At 43.0% G+C, this 19,931-nt stretch overlaps 1 protein-coding gene across 1 annotated transcript in view; it reads right to left on the minus strand.

Annotated features, from left to right (window-relative positions):
* Positions 1–19,931, minus strand: part of GLI2 (GLI family zinc finger 2) — a 193,620-nt gene that overhangs the window by 122,874 nt on the left and 50,815 nt on the right. The window lies entirely within an intron of this gene.

The raw sequence follows: 19,931 nt of genomic DNA on the forward strand, positions 1-19,931 counted from the left end.
AAAGGCAGTGACCAGGACTTGAACCATCTACACTGTTACCCTACAAGTGTATTTACCCAAAGGTACAGACCTATTTCATCTTGAAAGTCAGAGAGGATGAAGGATGAAGTTTCTCGAAAGCCTCCTTGGCTGAAGGGAATAATGGGGCTCCTTCTCTTGCAAAGCCAAAAATGTTCTGTCATGCAGAAATTTCTGTGCAGAATGCTTTTCCTCTCAAAATGATGGGGTCAGACTGGACTAGCCACATGACTTCAAATTTGCAAAGCACTGCAAGTGTCCTCAGCCCTCTTGCAGGGGTATGAGTCCTGGTACCTTTGTCCCACAGCCTGCTCTACCCTCTGAAGTCCTGAGCACAGAAAGATGCACTGGCCAAAAAAAAAGAAGCTAAAAAAAAAAAGGAGTGAGCAGGGAAATATTGTTTTCCCGTGTAAGACTGTGCTGGCCTGAGGAACGGCTTTTAGCTGCAGGAGGAGCCCTTCTGCTGATACAAACTGTGCTTTCCACTGGAGTAGTTTGTTGACGCAGATGAGGCTGGAGAGGCCTCTCTGAGATAACACAAATGCCAAGATCTGACTAACAAGAGATTTTTCTTTCAGCAGTACAGAGGAAAGAGGGTTGCACCAAACCAACAGCACCTAAACTGTACTTCTGCCACCATCCACAAGGATGGGCTGGACCCCTGATGTGACCATGTCCCATGGGAGGCAAGGACATGGTCTGGAAAAGCCCAAGTGTTTGTCTTGGCAAACTCCAGCCAAACTCAATGTTTTATCTGTGGAGCTCGAGGTTCCATTAGTTCTCCAAGAGGGTTTACCCTGCTGAATATTTTCCTGTTGACCGTTCTGGGCAGTCAGGTTCAACTCATTTTAACAGACTTCATAGGAAGAGCTTTGATTTTGACCCCTGCAAAGAAGCACTTCTGATGAGAGAAAAAGAAACAAAGGCAACAACAGCGTTTGCATCACTCACACAGCTGGGAGGAGGATTCAAACATTATCGACTTGAATCTGGAGGATGGAGATGGTTACACAAGTCATCTCAGATGAGCCCAGATAAAATCTTTTAATTTCCCTCTGCCGAAGGCCAGGTGCTGCTGGCACGCTGACAGGCAGAGGCAGCAGGGCTTGGGATGGCTTATGGAGTTACCACTTCCACAGCTGCCCCTGCTTTGCCTTGAATCAAGTTACCTGATATCAATTCTCTCCTGGGGCTCGGCAGTTTAGAACAGGCATTTAAGCCACCACCCAGCTCCATTTGCCTTAACCATCGCTCTCTCAAGTGCAGTACTTCAGGATGCTAATGACAGACAAACTGCTCCAGAAGCTGTATAGTAGTGCAAAGCAAGCACAAGCCAGCCACAGTCTACTCATCAGCTTATGCAAGCCAACCTAACCAGAGCTTTCATTTACCTTAACTATTGGGAAAAAGAGGGAGAGCAAAAGTACCAAAATGTGGACAATTCACCCACATTTGCTCTCCACTTGTGATGTTTCAGTGCAAGTTTGGCTACTTGCAGGGCAAAAGCTAGCATGAGAAAGCTTACATTTCCCTCCTTTGGCTCCAACATAGCAGTCCCCTTTCACACCCATGGGAGCAGGGAGTCTTTAAACAACACACAGGACTAGATATTGTTACATACCAGCGGCAAATTGCAATTTGGAGAAAATCTCCCATTCACAGGAAAAAGAGGAGTCATGTCTCTGGATTTAGAACAATAACTGAAAACAAAAACCACCAACCACTCATTCAGACAAGTCAGGGGTTCATCTCATTAGAACTTTGTGAAGGGCCACACAACAGGGTAATGCACCAAAGTGCTGAACATGCAACCCAAATCATTTCATGATTAAAAAAAATTTTACAACTTTACAACAAGATGATGTTTGAAGGTTTTGTAAGAAGACATATTTACCTCTCTGACAGCATGTGTTTTCAATACAGACATATTTGGGCCTGCATGTTGCTATTTTAGTGCTAACGTTTACAAGTTTATTTGCTGAAGGCAATTTTTAAAGACATTTTGTCAGTGGCTAAGTCCAATTCTCATTGAAGTTAACTGGAAGACTTCCACTGTCCTCAATAGGAAACAGCTCAGACGGTCAGGACTGGATTTGGAGCTGCCAAAACTCACTGAAATGTCACAAGTTGAGGACGCAGATCTTGAAACAAAATGGGTAATCCCAGGCAGAGAAGACCACCATAAGAAATAGCAGGAGGATCTCCATTAATAAATACATTAGGACATGGTGTCATGCAATTTCTTCCCTGGCTGCACCTGTGTAACAGATTTTTATCCCCTGACACAACTCACTGGCAGCTTTTGCCTCCAAGAGGGTTTGTGGGGCTGTGAACTAGTGCTTGTGCTTACTGAGACTTACCATGGAAGAAACAAAAGCAAAAAAAATTGCAGAGAGGAAGGATGTTTTCAGCAGTCCAGAGTAATCTTACTGAAATGATAAGAATTATTCAGATTCCTAAAGTCAGGCACAGACAAAAGTGCCTGGAGAGTCACAGCTTTAATCTCTTCTCTCAGATAATTATTTTCCTCTAGTTCATCACAACCAAGAAAACTTTGTTTAATAGCTTCTAATATTGCTACCATGACTGTAACTGTACTTCCTTCATTTGATGGGAAAAAGAGCTTGAAAAAATTCCTTGCAGACAGCCTTTTTTTCCTCTTTTTCTTGTTATAAAGTCTACACACACTACAAGGGCACAAGGGATGGAAAAAGTATTTAATTAGTATTTCCAGAAATATCCTCGCCGAACCCATAATGAGGTCATGCCAGATCATAATCCTCCTCAAATACAAGAGATAAAGTGATTTCCTTTCATACAACATCCTTTTTTGGGTGCAGCATTGACAGCTTTTGTGTGGTTTCTAAGGAAAAATAAAATCAAGTCAGTCTGAGTGGGGGAAGTCCAGAAACACCTAATACATCTTCCTGTGAGAAGAATGCAGCAGGCCATACCTCAGTGAAGACGTGGTGAGATTAAATACAACCAGGAAGTTTTCTTTTAAAGAAAATAGAAGGAAAAAAAAACCCAACCCCAAACCAAAACCACAGCTCCAACCTCCATGTGCCCAACTGAATCCCTTTGAACTGTCTGCTCAAATAATATTTCTGTTAAATCATCCAGGAGTGTGTTTGGGCTACACATCTTTATTTGCTTCTCCTCCCACCTGCAGGAACCGAACCAGGCTTCTGGGTGGACCCTGGCAAGCGCTGAACACTGTGAAGGCCTTTGGCTCTGTGGCCCATGAGTTGGCCAGATCAGTGCTGGTGTTGCCAGGGCTTAGCTTGAACCAAAGAGGTGTTGGCAGAAGAAGTAAAGGTCCTGAGACCAGCCTTCTCATTGCAAGGTCAACCCTCCTCCCTTAGTGCTTCCAGCAGACAGAGCACTGCTGGATTTTGAAGGCTTTCCAACAAAAAGACCGTCCCTTGTGTGGTCCCTCCTTGGTACAGGGTGGGGAGGAACAGAAGCTCCGAAGCTCAGGAAACTGAGGCCACGTAGCCCATTCCCCTTATAACAGACTTCATGGGCTTTCTTTAACTTCTCACAGCAATAAGCCAAACAGCTTGTACATGGCAGAAATACTAACTTGGAGAAAAGCTTCCAGTCTCATCTTGATGAAGACATCAAGAACTTGAAACCCCACCAGTGTCCCACAGTGGCTTACCCCAATAATTATTCACCTTTACTGTTACATTCAGGCAGGGAGCAAAGCTCGGGTGGATGCCTGAGTTCAGCTTGCAGCTGGTGATGGTTCATCAGCTTTTCCCCACAGGAATAAGGGGTCAGAGAGAAGAAAGCATTTTCTCTTTCTTAATACTCTGGAATTAAAATAAATCAGAAAGAGGACGTTATTACCTGTCATATTTGCCCTCTTCCGCAAACACAACCATGTGTTATTTCACTACAGAAATCACCAGGCAATACTGATTTACTGACCAGTTTCAGGAAGACAGAGGTTCTCCGCTCCTCTCTCCCATCCCCCTTATTGTTGAGTTCTTGGAACATCAAGTACAGAGTGTGAAATAATTTAATGGTGGGGGGATTTTTCACCCTCCTTCTCTATCCCAATATGACTAAATTTATTGATTTTGGATTGCTGTAAATTATAATGTAATTATCCTGCTGCACAAGCAGCTTCCCATTCCAGAAATTAAAAAGCAATTCAGGTAAATGATCTTTAGCTATCATGGTGCATCCCTGCAGAACTCATTAAGTTGGGGGATTAGATGGCACACCAAAACTCTTACAGGGCAGGTGACATTGAAAACCATCATGCCTCAAAATACAGAACTTGGGAAGATAACAGGGACAAAACTGCTGGTGTGGCTTTTTTTTTTTCTCTTTCCTGATGACTTTGAAATGCTATCAACTCATACATCTCCCAGGATTTCTAATGCTCACTTATTGACCCTTGTTAAATATAAACACTCTTCCTTTGAGACAAGAATGCCATTAAGCAGGAAAATTTCCGAAATGAACAACATCACACCGCTGTCCATAGAACCTCGTTATTTGATCCCGTAGGATCTCAGGTGGAAAAGCAGCTCATGCAAGTCAGAGTCAGCAAGTACTGAAGTGGGAGATAGCCAAGTGGTACCGAAGAAAACTAATACCAGATTTCTAGCTAGCTAAGGTTGATTTTCCAGCTTTCCCTAAAGGAAGCTCTGTCTGATAGGATCTTGTCGTGCAGCAAAAAGCTGCTTTTTGCTTGGTAACAGGGAGAGAGAGCTGCAGTGCTAGTCCCAGTAGTAAGTTCTCAAACATCCCCCAGCTCTGAGGTGAACTCACCTCCAGCCTGGCTAGGTCACTCTGGTGCCTCTGCCATCATTATTTAAGATGGGAAATCTGCACTGGAAGAGAAGGTGGAGGAGTGGTACAAGGTAGAGATGACTATGCGGACCCCCACAGTCAGAGAACAAAGAAGGAAGGAGAAGCGCCAGACCAGAGACCCCTCTGCAACCCATGGTGAGAACGTAGGCCATACCCTTGCAACCCATGGAGGGAAATGATAGGGCTGAGAGCCACGAGCAGCTCTGAGTGAGTGCCCCCGGATGGACGAGAGATTGTGTGAGGGGACGGCCATGGCGCAGGCTGTGATGGAGAGCCTGCGGGCCGCAGAGACCCACATAGGAGGTGGAGAGGAGCTGCAGCCCTGGGGATGAATGCACATTGAGCTTTTGAAGGACATTGCATTGGAACAAGGAGGACTGGTGAGGAGTCCATCGGCCATGAGAAGAGGGAAGCAGCAGGAGCCATTGGGAAAAGACTGAAACCCCCACTCCCTGTCCCCCTTAGCCGTTCATAGCAGGAGGAGGAGATAAAGACATCCGGATCGGGGCTCTGAGCCCGGGAAGAAGAGAGGAGTCGGGGAAGGGTGGTCTTAAAGGGCTGATTATACTCTTCATCATTGTACCACTCTGTGTTGTCTTCTGTTTGTTGTATTTTGGGGTTTTATGTTTTTGGTTGGTGGGGGATTAAATTAATTCCTGATTTCTTCCCCAAGTTGAGACCTCTTGTCTGTTTTTTCTGGGACCATAAGTGGTAATTGACCCCTCCCTGTCCTTAGGGAGTTCCAAAAGCGCTCCCTACTTACGGCTGATTATGGTCATTTGTTCCTAGATGGGTGTAAATCATAACATATCTCTGAAAGATTAATAACCGATTTATCATAGTCACAAAAGTTATAGCTATAAGTGCCCTTTGCCAGCACAGATGTTCTCAATCCCCCTGTGTTGTCCAACGGTTGTTTTGTCTCCTTAGAGGTACCTACTCCCAATTCAACCAGTTAAGGCATTTTCCAATTGCTGTCATATACTGTTGAGATACTGCAAAGCAGTCACCATCAGGCTTCACACCAAAGGAGGCTGCAGTCATTGGCAGATGAAAGGACACATGAACACGTGATTTGCACATTATTAAGTCTGTACAATGCTTTGAGGGTGAAATATGCTACATAAATATATCAAGTTATCAAATTTCTTGGTGTCATATCCTTCATCAAAGTCTGCAACGCTCTTCGATGGATTTGGGCTTTTAGCTACCCACATATTTTGTTTTCTACTTGTCCCAGTAGATTGGATGTTTCCTCTTCCCCATAGCTGATCAGTTTTCCACACCTCCTGATTGGCCCTGACGAGCTGCTGCGCAGACGCAGAGAGTCTACTAGCTTGTGTAGCCTCTCCCCTCCTCTCCTCTGAATACAGCGGCAGCCAGACTTGAAAGACCCCTCTTGCTCCAACCACACTTCCCTAATACAGCCTTTAATTAATACTGAAGGCAGCTACCACTTTTGAGAATGACAGTGCAGATTCTGTGCAAATCAGGCAAACACTGCAGAGATTTATAAACCTGTCGGCATAGCCAGGTCACTCAGAAAAGAAGACAAAACCTTCAGTTTAAAAATCTCCTATGCTGTCATAAATTACAACTTTATCTGCAAGTTCTTCTCGCTGTGAAAGTTCACTAGTTCTGTTATTTCACTTCTAGTAAGTACCATGTCCTAATTTGGACATTTTTGCAGCATTCAGCTGAATTCTGAAGATATACAGCATACCTCGGTAGTGTTTTCTCCCATTAAAAACAATCTATTAACTCAGTCTCATGAAAGCCCAGATCATAATATCTAGCCTCTGTTTCTAGCAGAGGCTGCAGCAATCCCTCTCCCCACCTCACCAACACGCAGTACCACAATTACACCAGGTACTGAGGCAAAGGCATCAGACATCAATACAAATCTCCATCCTTTTTTGGGACGTGAACAGAGTTTTCAAATTTCCTAAAGGGAGAGATTACTTGGTTTTGGCTAAGCATCTGAAACCACTTGCAGGCCACACACAAGTTACCGAGTAAGCAGACGACATCCTCTTCTCAAACCCTTGTGGACACAAACAGATTTTGAAAACATGTACTTCAACCACCTCAGCAAATTGTTTCCCCGGTGCATTGGTGCTGGGAGCCCAGCGCCTGCCCTCCCTCTTCCTCCTCCTCCTCCTCACGCCCTGTTTGCTGCTTACAGCAAGGAGGACATTAGCGCTGAACTAAACCTGCTCCAGTTCTTTTATATAGATTTAGACCATATAATTTGATCGTGACCACAGGCAGCTTTATTGCCTTGATTTATATGAAGCCTTGCAGGGGTTATTTTTTTTCCCTTCCTTTTTTGGTAAGAAAGCGAGTTTCCTAGAAGTCCTTTCCCTGCTCCAGCCTGAGGACAAGCTGTGGGACCTCCAGGGCTTCCCACAAGGGCTGTGGCAAGCCTGAATGCCACCCTCTCTCTCCCCTTGGTCTCAGAGGGGAATACACAAGCCTCAGGGAGTTGGCTGAAGCTTCTCCTCCAGTATAAACCCTCCCTGGGCCCCCACTGCGTCACAGCACTTGATGTGTCCTGCCTGAGAGGAAGCTCCAAGAGATGTCTGGGACAATTGGTGTTGCTGCTCCTCTTACCCACCAGTGTGATACCCTGATGCAAACCCCAGCATCTCCCTCTCTTGCCCACTAACCCTCCAGAAAATCTCCCAGGAAGGTCAGCAAAAGGCTTCTTTGATCACTCCATCATTTTTACAATTGGAATAGCAGGGGATAAAAATCCAGGCATCTCTGCCACAGAGCTAAGGGAGTTATAGCTGTTGGACCAGGCATATTGCTACTAACCGTCTGCACTCCCCCGGCACGCTAAACCTGGGATCTGTATTAGTATTCTCCGGCAAGCATCTGGTAGATATTAAATACCAGCCTCCCTGGAGAACGTTACCTCCTCATGCTTGACTGGGTGAATATAAGTGAGAGCTGTGCTTGTATCTGCTACCTGAAGAGGCTAGATGAAGCCTATCTGAAGCACGCCAAGACCTCATATCTGTCATTACCATACCAATTTCCTGAATGAAAATCCTGCCTGTCTTTCATTTAATCTGTCCTCTGTCTCATTATGTGACCAGAACATGCTGTACTAACTACAAAGACAGGTCAGTATGTGACTCAAAATCTAATTTCTGTTACTCACCTAAAGGATTCCTGCCTGGATGAACATAACATTTTAGAATAACAATTCAAAAAGTCCACCAATAGTCTTGCCCTGTCACTGGCACGTGGAGAGCTAATTTTGCACTGGGCCATGGGCTAAGAGAAAAGCTTTATCAGAAATACAGTTGTCTCAGCTTGATAACCTCATCTTCACAACAAACACTAAATTTTTTCTAGCTTCTCTACCTTCTGTTTTTACCTGCAACCAGCCAGTTCCTTCTTAAGCTTCTATGAGTGTGTACCTCTTCCACTCAAATACTTCATGACTTTTCCCTTTACTACCGTGTTCTCCTCTTGAAGATCCCACCAAACTGTGTCTTTTGGCCCAAATCCTACTTTTACAGTCCTGCTCCTGCCATCTCTGGACAACATTTGGTCAAAAGCCTTCCAATCCCTCTATACAGCTCAGCTTTAATCTGACACCTTTGGTGCAGGCTACTTCTGCTGCTCTGTAAATCATCTTATCCAAATAAAATCTTTTGACCATGAATCCACCATGGTTTCCATAAAGGAGTCTAAACTTCTCTCTGCCACTCTGAGACTGGTGGCACCTTGTGTCTTACCCCATCTAGTAATAATTTTGCAAGACTTTGAAGCAGAAACCATGCCCTCTCCAGTTGCAAGTTTACACAGCACTGATCAAATATTACTGACACCACCTTTTGCCTCACTTAGGAGAGTAACAATTGCCTAGGAACAGTATTGCAAAATTGCCTGCAGAACTGTAACCAGAAAACTCGCAAGCAACATGAGTCACCACCCACTTCATGTGCACCCAGAGGCAAATCAGGAATGCTGGGCTTGCACATTTGCACCTTTTGTGAGCATCTGGAGAAACATCATTCCTCCTGTGTGGCATCTACAACCATATCATTCAAGGGCAGAGTGCCTCTCCTGTTCCTGTGCCTTGGTTGGCTGCCAATAGCCTTCAAATTCCCACCATGTCCAAGCATGGTTTGGGCCACAAGCCTTGTCCCTCACAAAACACAAGGTTAAGTGAACTACATTTTGGAGGACATTTCTGTTCATGCCTCAGGAATTATCTACTGGAAGACACTGAAGTTGGAGAAGAATGGCTTTTCATTTGAATCACAGAAAGGAAGAATAAACTAAAACCATCTTTGCAAGAGACATTGCAGATACGGGCAGTGAGGAAAGGCCCTTTGGGCTGATACTTAGAGAAGCTCATTTCTATCCTCTCTCAAGTTCTACAGAGGTTAAAGACCTGCTACAACCTGCCATAAAAGGCAAAAACCACATTAATAGGAAATGTGCTCCCCTCCTCCATTTCAAATGTATTTTTTATGAGTAAACATTTCTGTATTAAGACTTACTGTCTTCAAAGATCCCTTTTATGTCCCAAAGGTAACCATTTAAGTGATCTTATAACGGCCGTTACTTATCTTTACAATGGGCAATGCACATGAACTCAGTGTCTGAGACTTTCATTTTGCTATATATTTTTCAGTAACTACATATAAATTCAACCTGCTTCGAGTGTCGGTGACTCTGCATGGCCAAAAGATAGTCTTGGATCTTATTTCATCTGCTAAGATATTGTTTCGAGTGGAATTAAAAGCAGGACATTAAATTAAATTAGCAAAACTCTTTTTTTCCCTCCCAACCCTTTTAGCTTGCTTACAGAAGTGATGCAGCATGCACAGAGCTCAGAAAGAGAGATGCCAACATTTTTTACACATTCAGCCATCTCATATCTATTTTAAGAGATACTGCTCCAGCATTTGAAATACAGGACCCTGCAGTAAAAATGTTTTAAGGATGTCTTTAAAACAGCACATGAAGGCTTCTCTGGAGTTTTCCAAAGGGAAAAAAAATGCACCAAACAATAGTATTTCCAGCTATTCTGCAGCTGATTACAGTATTAGAAGGTGCACGTGCCCAGCAGGCTAACGGGAAGGAAAGTTGAAACTAAGGTTTTCTCTGAAGCTGTCATCCCACATCAGTGATTTTCTTCTTCCACCACCTGGCCCCGAGAACAACACCTTTCCTAAGAGTCTAATTACAAAGGACTTTGCTAAACCCAATGTCTATTGCTTGGGTCAGGGTTTCATTCTGAACCTCTGCATGGTTTCTGTAAGTTCATCCAGATCTGTCAAAAACTCTGTCCAGGTGCTTGAACTTTTGAAAACCATTTGATGAACCTTACCCATAGATTACATTTGTAGGAAACCTTCTTAAACTGGAAAACTTAATTTTCTCTTGTTGCAATACAAAAGATTTACACAGCTATTAACAACACAATGTTCTCTAACTGAGTTTGCCAGGTAAGATCACCTGAAAAACTTCCTTACTCCAGAGCACAGTGTGACCTCTTGGAATACAAACAATATCTATGTATCCCCAACAGACTTTCTACTATAGATATTGAAAATACCTTCACTGTAAGAACTTAACCTAATCTTCCCTAACCCTGTAAATCTGTTTTATATGCCCTCTTTGACAGCAGCAGGTTGACACCTCAGACATAAGAACAAGGTCACCCTTGTAACACAGTGCCCAGGGGCAGCAGCACCCTCTTGCAGGCGATGGGGAGGGGGGAATGGCAACCTCTATGCAGTCTGACCCGTTAAGTGCTTCAGTATGAGCAGTGCCATAAACATGCTAACCAGATGCTGATGGATGGGCCTGGAGGCCCAAAGAACAACGCAAGTTCATTATATAAATGGAGGAGGAAAGGGAAGTCAAGCAGCTTTTCCAAAATCATGAAGGAAGTTTGAGGCTGAATCAGGAACTGAAACTAATTTTCTCCAGGCTCAGTTCTGTGCCCTCACCATAGGGAGCCACAAAAAAAAATGGGTATCTTCACACGAGCAGCCTCTGGGTGTCAGGTCAGCTTCCAACAACACATAATAATTTCTCTCATTAAAATGGGACGTGAAAAGCAATGCCTAAAGTCCTCACCTTTATGTTTCTCTGTTTTTACTTTAAAGAGTGGCTGTAAATGCTTCAAAAGTAATATCACCAGCTGTACCTGGAAGCTGATATGAACAAGATTTAGCTTACTGATACTCACACCAGACAGCATGCAAAACTGTTTAGTTCCCCCTATCACTGCTGGTCCACCCAATGAAGAGAAGCCATGAACCAAGATGAGCCACAGATAAAAAACCAGACCAGAGAAAGATCATTTTTCTGACTCACAAACAAAGCAAAAGAAAAAAAAACACTTGGGGAAAATCTCAATGTTTCCCAATACTTTCAACTCAGGGTCAGGAGTGCTGAGCCCATCCATACCATTCTCTCTAGGCTCAGAGTGTCTCATTAGCTGCAGGAGTATCTCAGTTTTCTTTAAACTGTTAAACTAATGTTTAAGCAGTGCACATGGAGCCAGGGGCTTACATGAAGATACCTCCTCTATCGGATGGTTTGCAGGAATGCTCAGACACTGATCTTTTATATCAATACAACTCAAGTCATCAAAACTTTTAACTGTTTACTTAGGGATGCATTTGTTGCAAGCTGTGATTTTTCAGAAAATCTGTCAGAGTCAGGAGCTGATCCATGTAAGGGAAGAGAAGAGAAGAGTTTTCTGGCCAAAACAGCATTATTCAATCCCTACAATTGTTGCTGTATTTTAAAAAATCAGATATTAGTGGCAGTAAATATAAATATTTTGCTTGCAATACTCCTGTTCTTATTTACAATTTACTTGCAACTGCAAGCATTTTTGATGGAATATAGACTTTAAAATATCTGTGATTCCAGGAGAAAGAGTTACAAAAGAGGAGAAAAACCCCAAGGAGTTAACAAACCGTATAAAACACAGGACTGATTTTAGACAAGTTTGTGTGAAATCTTTTTCATTTGTGTTCATGAGTGATCCCACCCAATGTTATTTTTTTTTTAATTTTCATTTTGGACTCAGTCAGCCTATGTGCTCAGTTCTTTCCACCAAAGTTTGCTTGATTTCAACCCAACACCACTACAGGAATTGCAGAGCAGCCGCGCAGATCACTTCCAAATTCAAGTTTAACATCATCCTAAACCCATTAGTATGAAGAGAGTATATTCACTTCATTCCTTCAAGAGCTAAACTTACAATCTTGGCTGAGGTTTATTCTCTGTTGTTACCATTAAGATCAGAGAACTTATCCTGCCAAGTATGGAACACACACAGAATCCATGGGATATTGATTTATTTCAGAATTCAAGATTCTCGCAATTTGTGTCCCACTTGGTTCTGGAAAATGTTTTAGTCCCCGAATTATGAGCCCACTGTGCTAGGTACTGCAAAGGCACTGCCAAAAACAAGTTGAGTAGAATTCAGTAAAATCCTATTAGTGCTACTGAATGTTTTTGTATCCTTATCCAATCGAACGGAATGGAATTGATTGCTGCAAAGTAATGTTCTAAAAGACACTATATGATGTGTAGACAACTTGTGTTCACTCTCCTGAAGGGAAAAAAATAACTACTCTGGCAAATGGGCAGGGGAATTTGAGTCTTTTGACCAAGATTACGTGGCATATCATTAAAAGACAAAGGACTTGCTAGTGGATACAGTGACCCAAGAGACCTGAGCCAGATCCTATGTAACACCAGGGATGTCCCGTGTATGTCACCTATGAACTTCCAAAGTTGCAGAGATCACCAGTTCTTGACATCTCTCTGAAAGAGCTGAACCCATTACAGCCACTTTGGCATTGGAAAATCCCCTGTGGCCTCTGTCAGTAGAATGAGAGCAACGACATCTCCCTGTTTTACCAGGATGTTCACACGCGGAGAGTGTAAGTGCAAGAGGCTGAAATATTCAGGCACCGTTGGGGCTGACCAAGGTAAGAGAATCCCCCACAGGACCTGGGCTCCCAGAAGCCACCAGACTACACAGTTCATGTTCTCTAAATACAATAAAATTTAGAAATAATAGTGCAGCAGAATGGACTGTGTCCTCCCAGGCCACTGCCCTTCACTCATCACCACATGAAACACTGAAAATGGACCGTCTGGTTTCAGGGGCGTGGGGTTAAGGAGGAGACCATCAATGCCAAGTCCTCCTTTAACTCTTAGCTGTAGGGATGCCTCCTCAAGGCCACACAGAAATTCTTTAGGAGGTGCCAGGAATACAGCCCCATTTCTTGGTGCTGGTGTTGGATATACAACATTTCTAAGATCGTTTTTCTCTGCCACTTGTCTGACCTCAGGAGCAGTCCCACTGCTCCGCACAGGCAGCTGTGGAATGCTCTGCCAAACCCTATCAATTATTTAGCGTCAAAAGGAAGACTTAATCTGTGTGATAAAAGAATGGATTTTATCTAATGCTTGCTCCCCTTGAAGTGATTTACACAACTGGTCTCTCCAGTTGCTTCCCTTAACATAATTATTTACTTTTGCATTAATAGCCTTCCTCCACTTGGGTTATTTTTAGGAGCCTTTAGTAGCCTTTACAATTTAGTAGATTTTTTCCTTGTCTTTTTAGTAGGGATTTTAAATTATCCATCTCTCTCAATGGGCTGTTAAAGCACTGTTTTGTCAATGCTGGGACAAAACTGAAGCAGCTCTGGGAAGCAGGTCCCCTGGCTGTCTTGACACTTGGGTGTCAAGTTTGCCTCCAACTTGAGAAGCCACAGTGTGAGATTTCAGTTCAGAGCTGACAATCAGGGCTCTCAGCCTGCTCATCGGGCTGTGGACTGATGAAGGTGAATGAAGAGCTTTAAAGCATTAATCTAGTCTCACCTTGGTTCCTTGATTTAACACCACTCTGCAATTTTGGCCAAGTCAGGAAGACTGGGATTTGTCCACCTAACATTAGTCACCTCAAATCAGGCACAAAGTCCTCAAAGGAGCAAAGTAGGCATCTCCACAACTTGATTTACTCCACCCTAACGCAAAGGGATCCCAAAGTAGACAACCTAACATTTAGGCAGACAACCTCAGACAAAACAAGTCCCATTCCTTGTCCCTCATGATAACGGCAGGCTCAAATGCAACGGTTTATGGATGGTGTTAGGAGAATTAATTTACAAAACCTACGCAAATTCTCCGATGCTCAGGCAAAAAGCCACCAAAGGTAATAAAAATTCAAATTATGAGGACACGCTGGCAGCACAGAGGAGACAGTCTAGGAAGGTATCAGGATAAATATAATCTATTACCAGCACTGGATTTTCTTTCTTGACTTTAAATGACTAGCCCACAAATAGGTAAGTTTAGCATCAGTTAAAAAGGTTTTATTTAGGTACCCTCTGAGAAGCACTTTACTAAAGCCCAGGCTAGATCCACAGAAAAACAGATATATCAGTGTCTCCCAAGATAAACTTTTGGAGCTTAAAAAATAATAGAAAAAGTGGAAGCTATTATTAATGATAATAACCATACACTCACAAAACACAAAGGTGTTTCAGGTTAATGGTTAGGATCACCAGTGCCAGAACCATCCTGTGAAGAATACCTTTGTTCATTTCAAACCCTTAAAGCTTTGCAAATTGGCGTGCAATGCTGCAGAGTGGTTAGGGATGAAATGAATTTACCCTGTCTTCAAAGTACTTCAGCATCTGTAATGGGCCAAAACGGTAGGAACTTTTGGTATTACAGTTTTGAGGGATCTGTATACAGTCAGTAAATGCTGGCTGATGCTATGAATCATAGAATCATAGTATCATTTAGGTTGTAAAGATCATCAAGTCCCACTGTAAAGTCACTTTGGTGATATGTCTGTCATGGCTACACAATATGAACCAAAAAGTCTGTAAACAGTTATCCACTCTCAGGCTGCACCTTTGCCCACAGGGCTGGTCACCACACAAAGAACCCAGTATAGGGTCTCGCGAAAGGGGTTTTGTCTGTGAGAAAAAAATACCCCCAAGTGGCCAGGAAGCCAGACTATCACTTGACTAAACAAAGAAAAGGGTTACCCAACAAAAATGTATTACTGACTACTGTAAAGAAGACACTAGAGAGACTCAGCCTTGCAAGCCATGGATTGAGGAGAAAGGGCAGGCAGAAAAATAAGATGTGCTTTTCTGGCACAGTTTGTGGCAATCTTAACTACTAAAATTCTGTCACATGGAACTGAAGAAATGAACCTACTGCTACCTGAACACTCTCTACCATGCCCATGCACCAGGTACTGCTTGCCAAAATAAAAATGGTGCAGCATGGCCTTCACTTCATCCATCTCTACATGAATGCTTCTAAACAATCTCAAAGAGCAGATGTTGGGTGACCAGCATGATTGAAAGCTGTCAGCTAGCCACAGGTCTTGATATCCTGAGACTGAGGAACAGCTTCAACATTGCACCAGTCTGAGCATCTGAGACCTCCAGCTGCCCAAAAGGATAAGATTGAGCACACACGAGAGACTTGTAGGCAACCTGGACAGCTGGAAGAACTATGGTAGCTATGGTAGCAGAGAAATCCACTTTAAGAGCCTGCATAATTACTTTTATTTAAGACCAATACAAAAGTTCAGGATACGATTCCTGATTGCCATTGCTCTTACAGCAGGGTTGGACTGAAACCCTACCCAAGGTGGGGGCCACAGAGCTGTACACTGACACACAATAGAGATGGTGGTTGTCAAGAGAATTTTACAGTCTAAATTATGGGATTTTCCCATCATTCAGCTTTAATCACTTGCCCCTATCCTTCCTGGAACCAGCCCAGGCTTTTCTGTTAACAGCATACCTCAGTGTTTTAAGTTCTCTAGAGCGAGGCAATACAGGGCAGGGAAGCTAAGAATGTGCTTGTACTAGTTATATTTTCCTGGAAAATGTGAACAACTGAATGAAAAACATCTTTGGAGAAGATCCCTGCCCCTCCAGGGTGGACAGAGGAGATGACTTCATAGGGGCTGTTCTCCTTCTAATTTGTCTCAGCCTCAGGCCACACATACTATATATTTTTTTCAGTGTGCTGAGGTCTGCTGGGATGCAGGCATTTCCTCCTTCTCATTTACATGGTCTTCCCATAATCCAGCACTGAAACAAGCTGAACTGCGCAAGGACTCCCTGCCAACGCCACTCAGGGCTTGCTTATGGAAGACCTCTGGAGAGCGAAGGGAGGTGCTCCCTGCCCTTCTCCTCTGCCTATGAAAGGGCTGAGTGTGCTACTTCTTGCAGCACTGAGCACTCCCGCCAGCCCATAAATCAAGTGACCCAACTCCATTCCAATCTCTGATCCACTGCAAAAGAGCCCCACGCTCCATCTTTACAGCATGCACAGGGCAAAGAGCTGCATTTCATCAACTGAAGCCTTAATATCAGAGGAGAGTCGTTACCTCCTGGAAAAAAAAAATAGTGTAGCCAGAGTCTTGCTGGTTCTGCAGCTTGGTTCCCCCCCATGTTTACACCAAATGACTTGTTGAACTTCATTATATACAAAGTATTTCCATAGATCAGAGGCAGGGAGACCTGTGCAGCTAACATAAAATAAATTACCACCCTGTGATAAATGGTTCTATTAGCAATCCAGATTGTTAAACTCAGATACAACAGGATGAAGGGAGCACTGCCCCATTCATTCTCCCTGCGGCAGATACTGAGTTGTAAATAGGTTATTTTGTGTGTAAATAACACATTAAAACTCAGCATTAGCCGTGTCTTTTGATAGAGAGGAAATTGTTCCAAATAAATAATCTCGGACAGGAATGTAAAATAAGCCAGATTTAATAGTGCATGCCTGCTGCAGCCGTGTTAAACATGACTAAAATGATAAACCCCAGAATATACTAATAGTAAACTATGCTCTGACATCAAAGTAATGAGGCTATATTTTTACCCAGCTTTAGAAATGCTAAAATTAGTCTTGACAGAGCCAGACATCAGAAAAATGTTTCAAACATAAACATCATCAATTTGGGAACTTGGTGTTTGTGTCATACGGAGGGTGGGGTAGAGAGGGAAAGGTGCATTCTGGGCCTTGTTAAAGTCACTCAGCCTTTAGGAGAATTTGGATTTAATTTTTATTACTAGATGAGAAACCCATCTTCCTAAATATCTCCGCCTTTGAAAGAGGGGCTTATTTAAATTCCTCCTTCGGCCACGTGCATGGGCTTCCTTCTGCGTGCTGATTTGGAGGACGTCACAGTGCTAAAGTCTGGAGGACACAACTTAGTCTCACTCTCACTCACTCCAAAGTCTCTCACCCTATACAGCAATATGTACTTTTGCATTCAGCAAAAGACTTTTCTAAACATGAAATGTTATGAGTTGCCCTTCCAGAAGCATAGACAGCAAAAGCAACAGGATCTTCTGAAGACTGGGCCTATCTATAGCTCCTATGTACTGTCATTAAAACCAATTTTCATCTCCGTCACACATACCCATATGCACCTGCTGGAACAGAAGAAAGGAGCTTTGACTTGTTGGCTGGCATGATTTATGGAAAAAAATGAAAATCGGGGAAAACTTCCCTGATGTCATTTCTGTGAGACCAACTTCTGAACATCTGATCAATGAGTTACTATTAAAAAATGTCTTTAATATGGCAGCTTCTGTAGACTAAAAATGTAAGATGCAGATTGTTAGCACAAAAGGACTATTCTCCACTGACAACATCAACAATACTCTTTCCTTTTACTACAGTCATAACTTAATTTGTTCAAGGCTGGAAACATTGGGGACAAATATACAAAACAAGGGAACTGGAAATGGAGACTGGATATATTATTATCTTAAAATAACGCAGCCTAAGTAAGAAAATAGCTATTCTTCAAATATTTAACTAATATTCATTCATTGTTTCAATTACCTTAATTACAAATAAAACCTTATGAATCTGTTCATTTCTACAAGGGAATAAGAAAACCTCATGATCTGAGAAACATGCTATGTTGGCACTCCATCTGTGTGACTCAGTAGAATAAAGGAGAAGAAATGTGTTGCGAATTACATTTGTTTGGCTCTGGAGAGCAGCTTGGTGATCTTCAGCACTAGCTGAGTCTTGCTGCCACTTTCTCACATGCTAGTACAAAGAATAAAACCTCTACAATAAATAAAATCAAGAGTTTGTCTTGGATGAGAATAAAGACTTGTTCATATGGCCCCAAAGCAGAGTGGGGAGGCTCAGAGGCCCTCTCTTTAAAGCTGTTCCCCTCCTCAAGCTGAAAATCATAATTAGTCTCCATGCCTTGTTTGCTTTCTTCTGTAAGAGTATAAATATGGATATTTCTGGCCTGTTATGAGTAATTATGCTAGTTTAGTGAATCAATATGTTATATTAGCATGAACATCACATAAGTACAGTCTCAACACTCCCCAGTCTTTTTGTTATCATTGCTAAATCACACCTTGCAGTTAACTGGTGTTAGAAGATGACTTTGTATTAATTTTTCTACTTATGAGCACACACATCACGATGCTCTCTTTCAGAAGCACGTATTATGTCTAGTCAGAATTCAAAGGAAAGTCCTCTGAACCACGAGAGCAATGTGCATCACCTGCAGAGTCCCAGGCCAGTGTGGGATCCCACTCTGCTTCACTGCTAGCCATTTCAGATCATTTATGAGCACTTCTCTTCACAGTATGACATAGATTTTGCCTTTTACATCTCATTACACAATGCTTTCATCACAATTCTCCTGACATCTCCAAACAGTCCTCCACTTACTTATCCACTTCCTCATAATAAAAAGGGAAACACTGAGACTATAAATCATTCTTTCCAAAGATGAGAGCATACTGCTAAGTGACATATGATACTGGATGCTTAAAAACCAATCAAGCCTCTGGAGGTGCCAGATGGATCTATGGACACTCCAGCTCAGGGACATCCTCATTTACATTGCATCTCTGGAAATGCAGTGATTCCTCTGTGGAGGTACTACCAAGGCAAGTGCCAAGTTAGGAGAAGGTATTTTCATAACAGCATGTCTGTGGGTTTTGAATTTTTCCACGACTGGACTTTGTCAATGCCAATCAGCCTTTTGGATTTGCCAGTTACGGGGATGATGCCTCAAGTGGGCTGCCCCAGTGGATCTTGCAGCCTATGATTCCTCAACAGGGATCAAAATCTGCTGGGGAGTGGCCAATTTATGTATGTTGCTGTTTCTGCCTTTCCCTTATTTCTGCCACTCAGAAAGCCTTCCTTCTGCCACTTTGCAGAGTGCACATGAGGAAGGTGGCTCAGACACATTCAGCAGCATGAAACAGTCTTTCCTTCTACACAACTCTGTGTAAAAGATGTCCCAGCTCTTTCTAAGGAAAACTTTCCTTTGGCTAACAGAGTTTATCAAACACATGAAGTAATCTGATAGATTATAATCTTGCAGTTGCTACCTTATTTTGTATATTCAGTCTTCCTGGGTCAATATGGAAACAAAAGCTGAGCAATAAAGGTGTCGAAAAGGAAGGATAGATAAAGTAGATTCAAGCAATTTAGGCTGGGAACTGTCTTTAAAACTCAGGCAACAGAAAACACCATCCTCCAGCCAAGTTGCATAAGAAACAGGAGCCCGCAGAGGAGTCATGCTGCTCTCCTGGGGTGATGAGAAACCACCCTGCAGTGAAGGAAGGGGAGGAGAAGGGCTTCTTTTGAGGTAGAGTCTGGTTAGCAATAAGGTATATTTTAAAGACAAAAAAAGTCTGCCTGCAAAGTTTACACAGCTGGGATGTCTCAACACATCCAAGCCGGTGTAACCCCTTCTAAGTTTGTCTCCGTACGTCCTTGTCCAGAAAAGACTCCCAAGCCCAGGCCCCAGCAAGACCAGTGTAGTTCCTTTCCAGTGGGCACAGCCTTGCCCACCAAGGAGCCACCATACAGGGTCCTGGCATCAATTTGGAGGTCTACCAGCACATGTGCAACTGAGGGATGTGTTTTCCGGGGCCATATTTTGCCTGCCATAGCAGGTGAGAGGAAGCAGGGCAAATGTCTGCACACCTCCTCTGCATACTGGTGTTACACCTGCCAAAAGCAACCCCAGGCCTATGGGTGTCTAC

Source organism: Colius striatus, chromosome 11 (assembly GCF_028858725.1).
Source record: "Colius striatus isolate bColStr4 chromosome 11, bColStr4.1.hap1, whole genome shotgun sequence".
Classification (NCBI taxonomy): domain Eukaryota; kingdom Metazoa; phylum Chordata; class Aves; order Coliiformes; family Coliidae; genus Colius; species Colius striatus.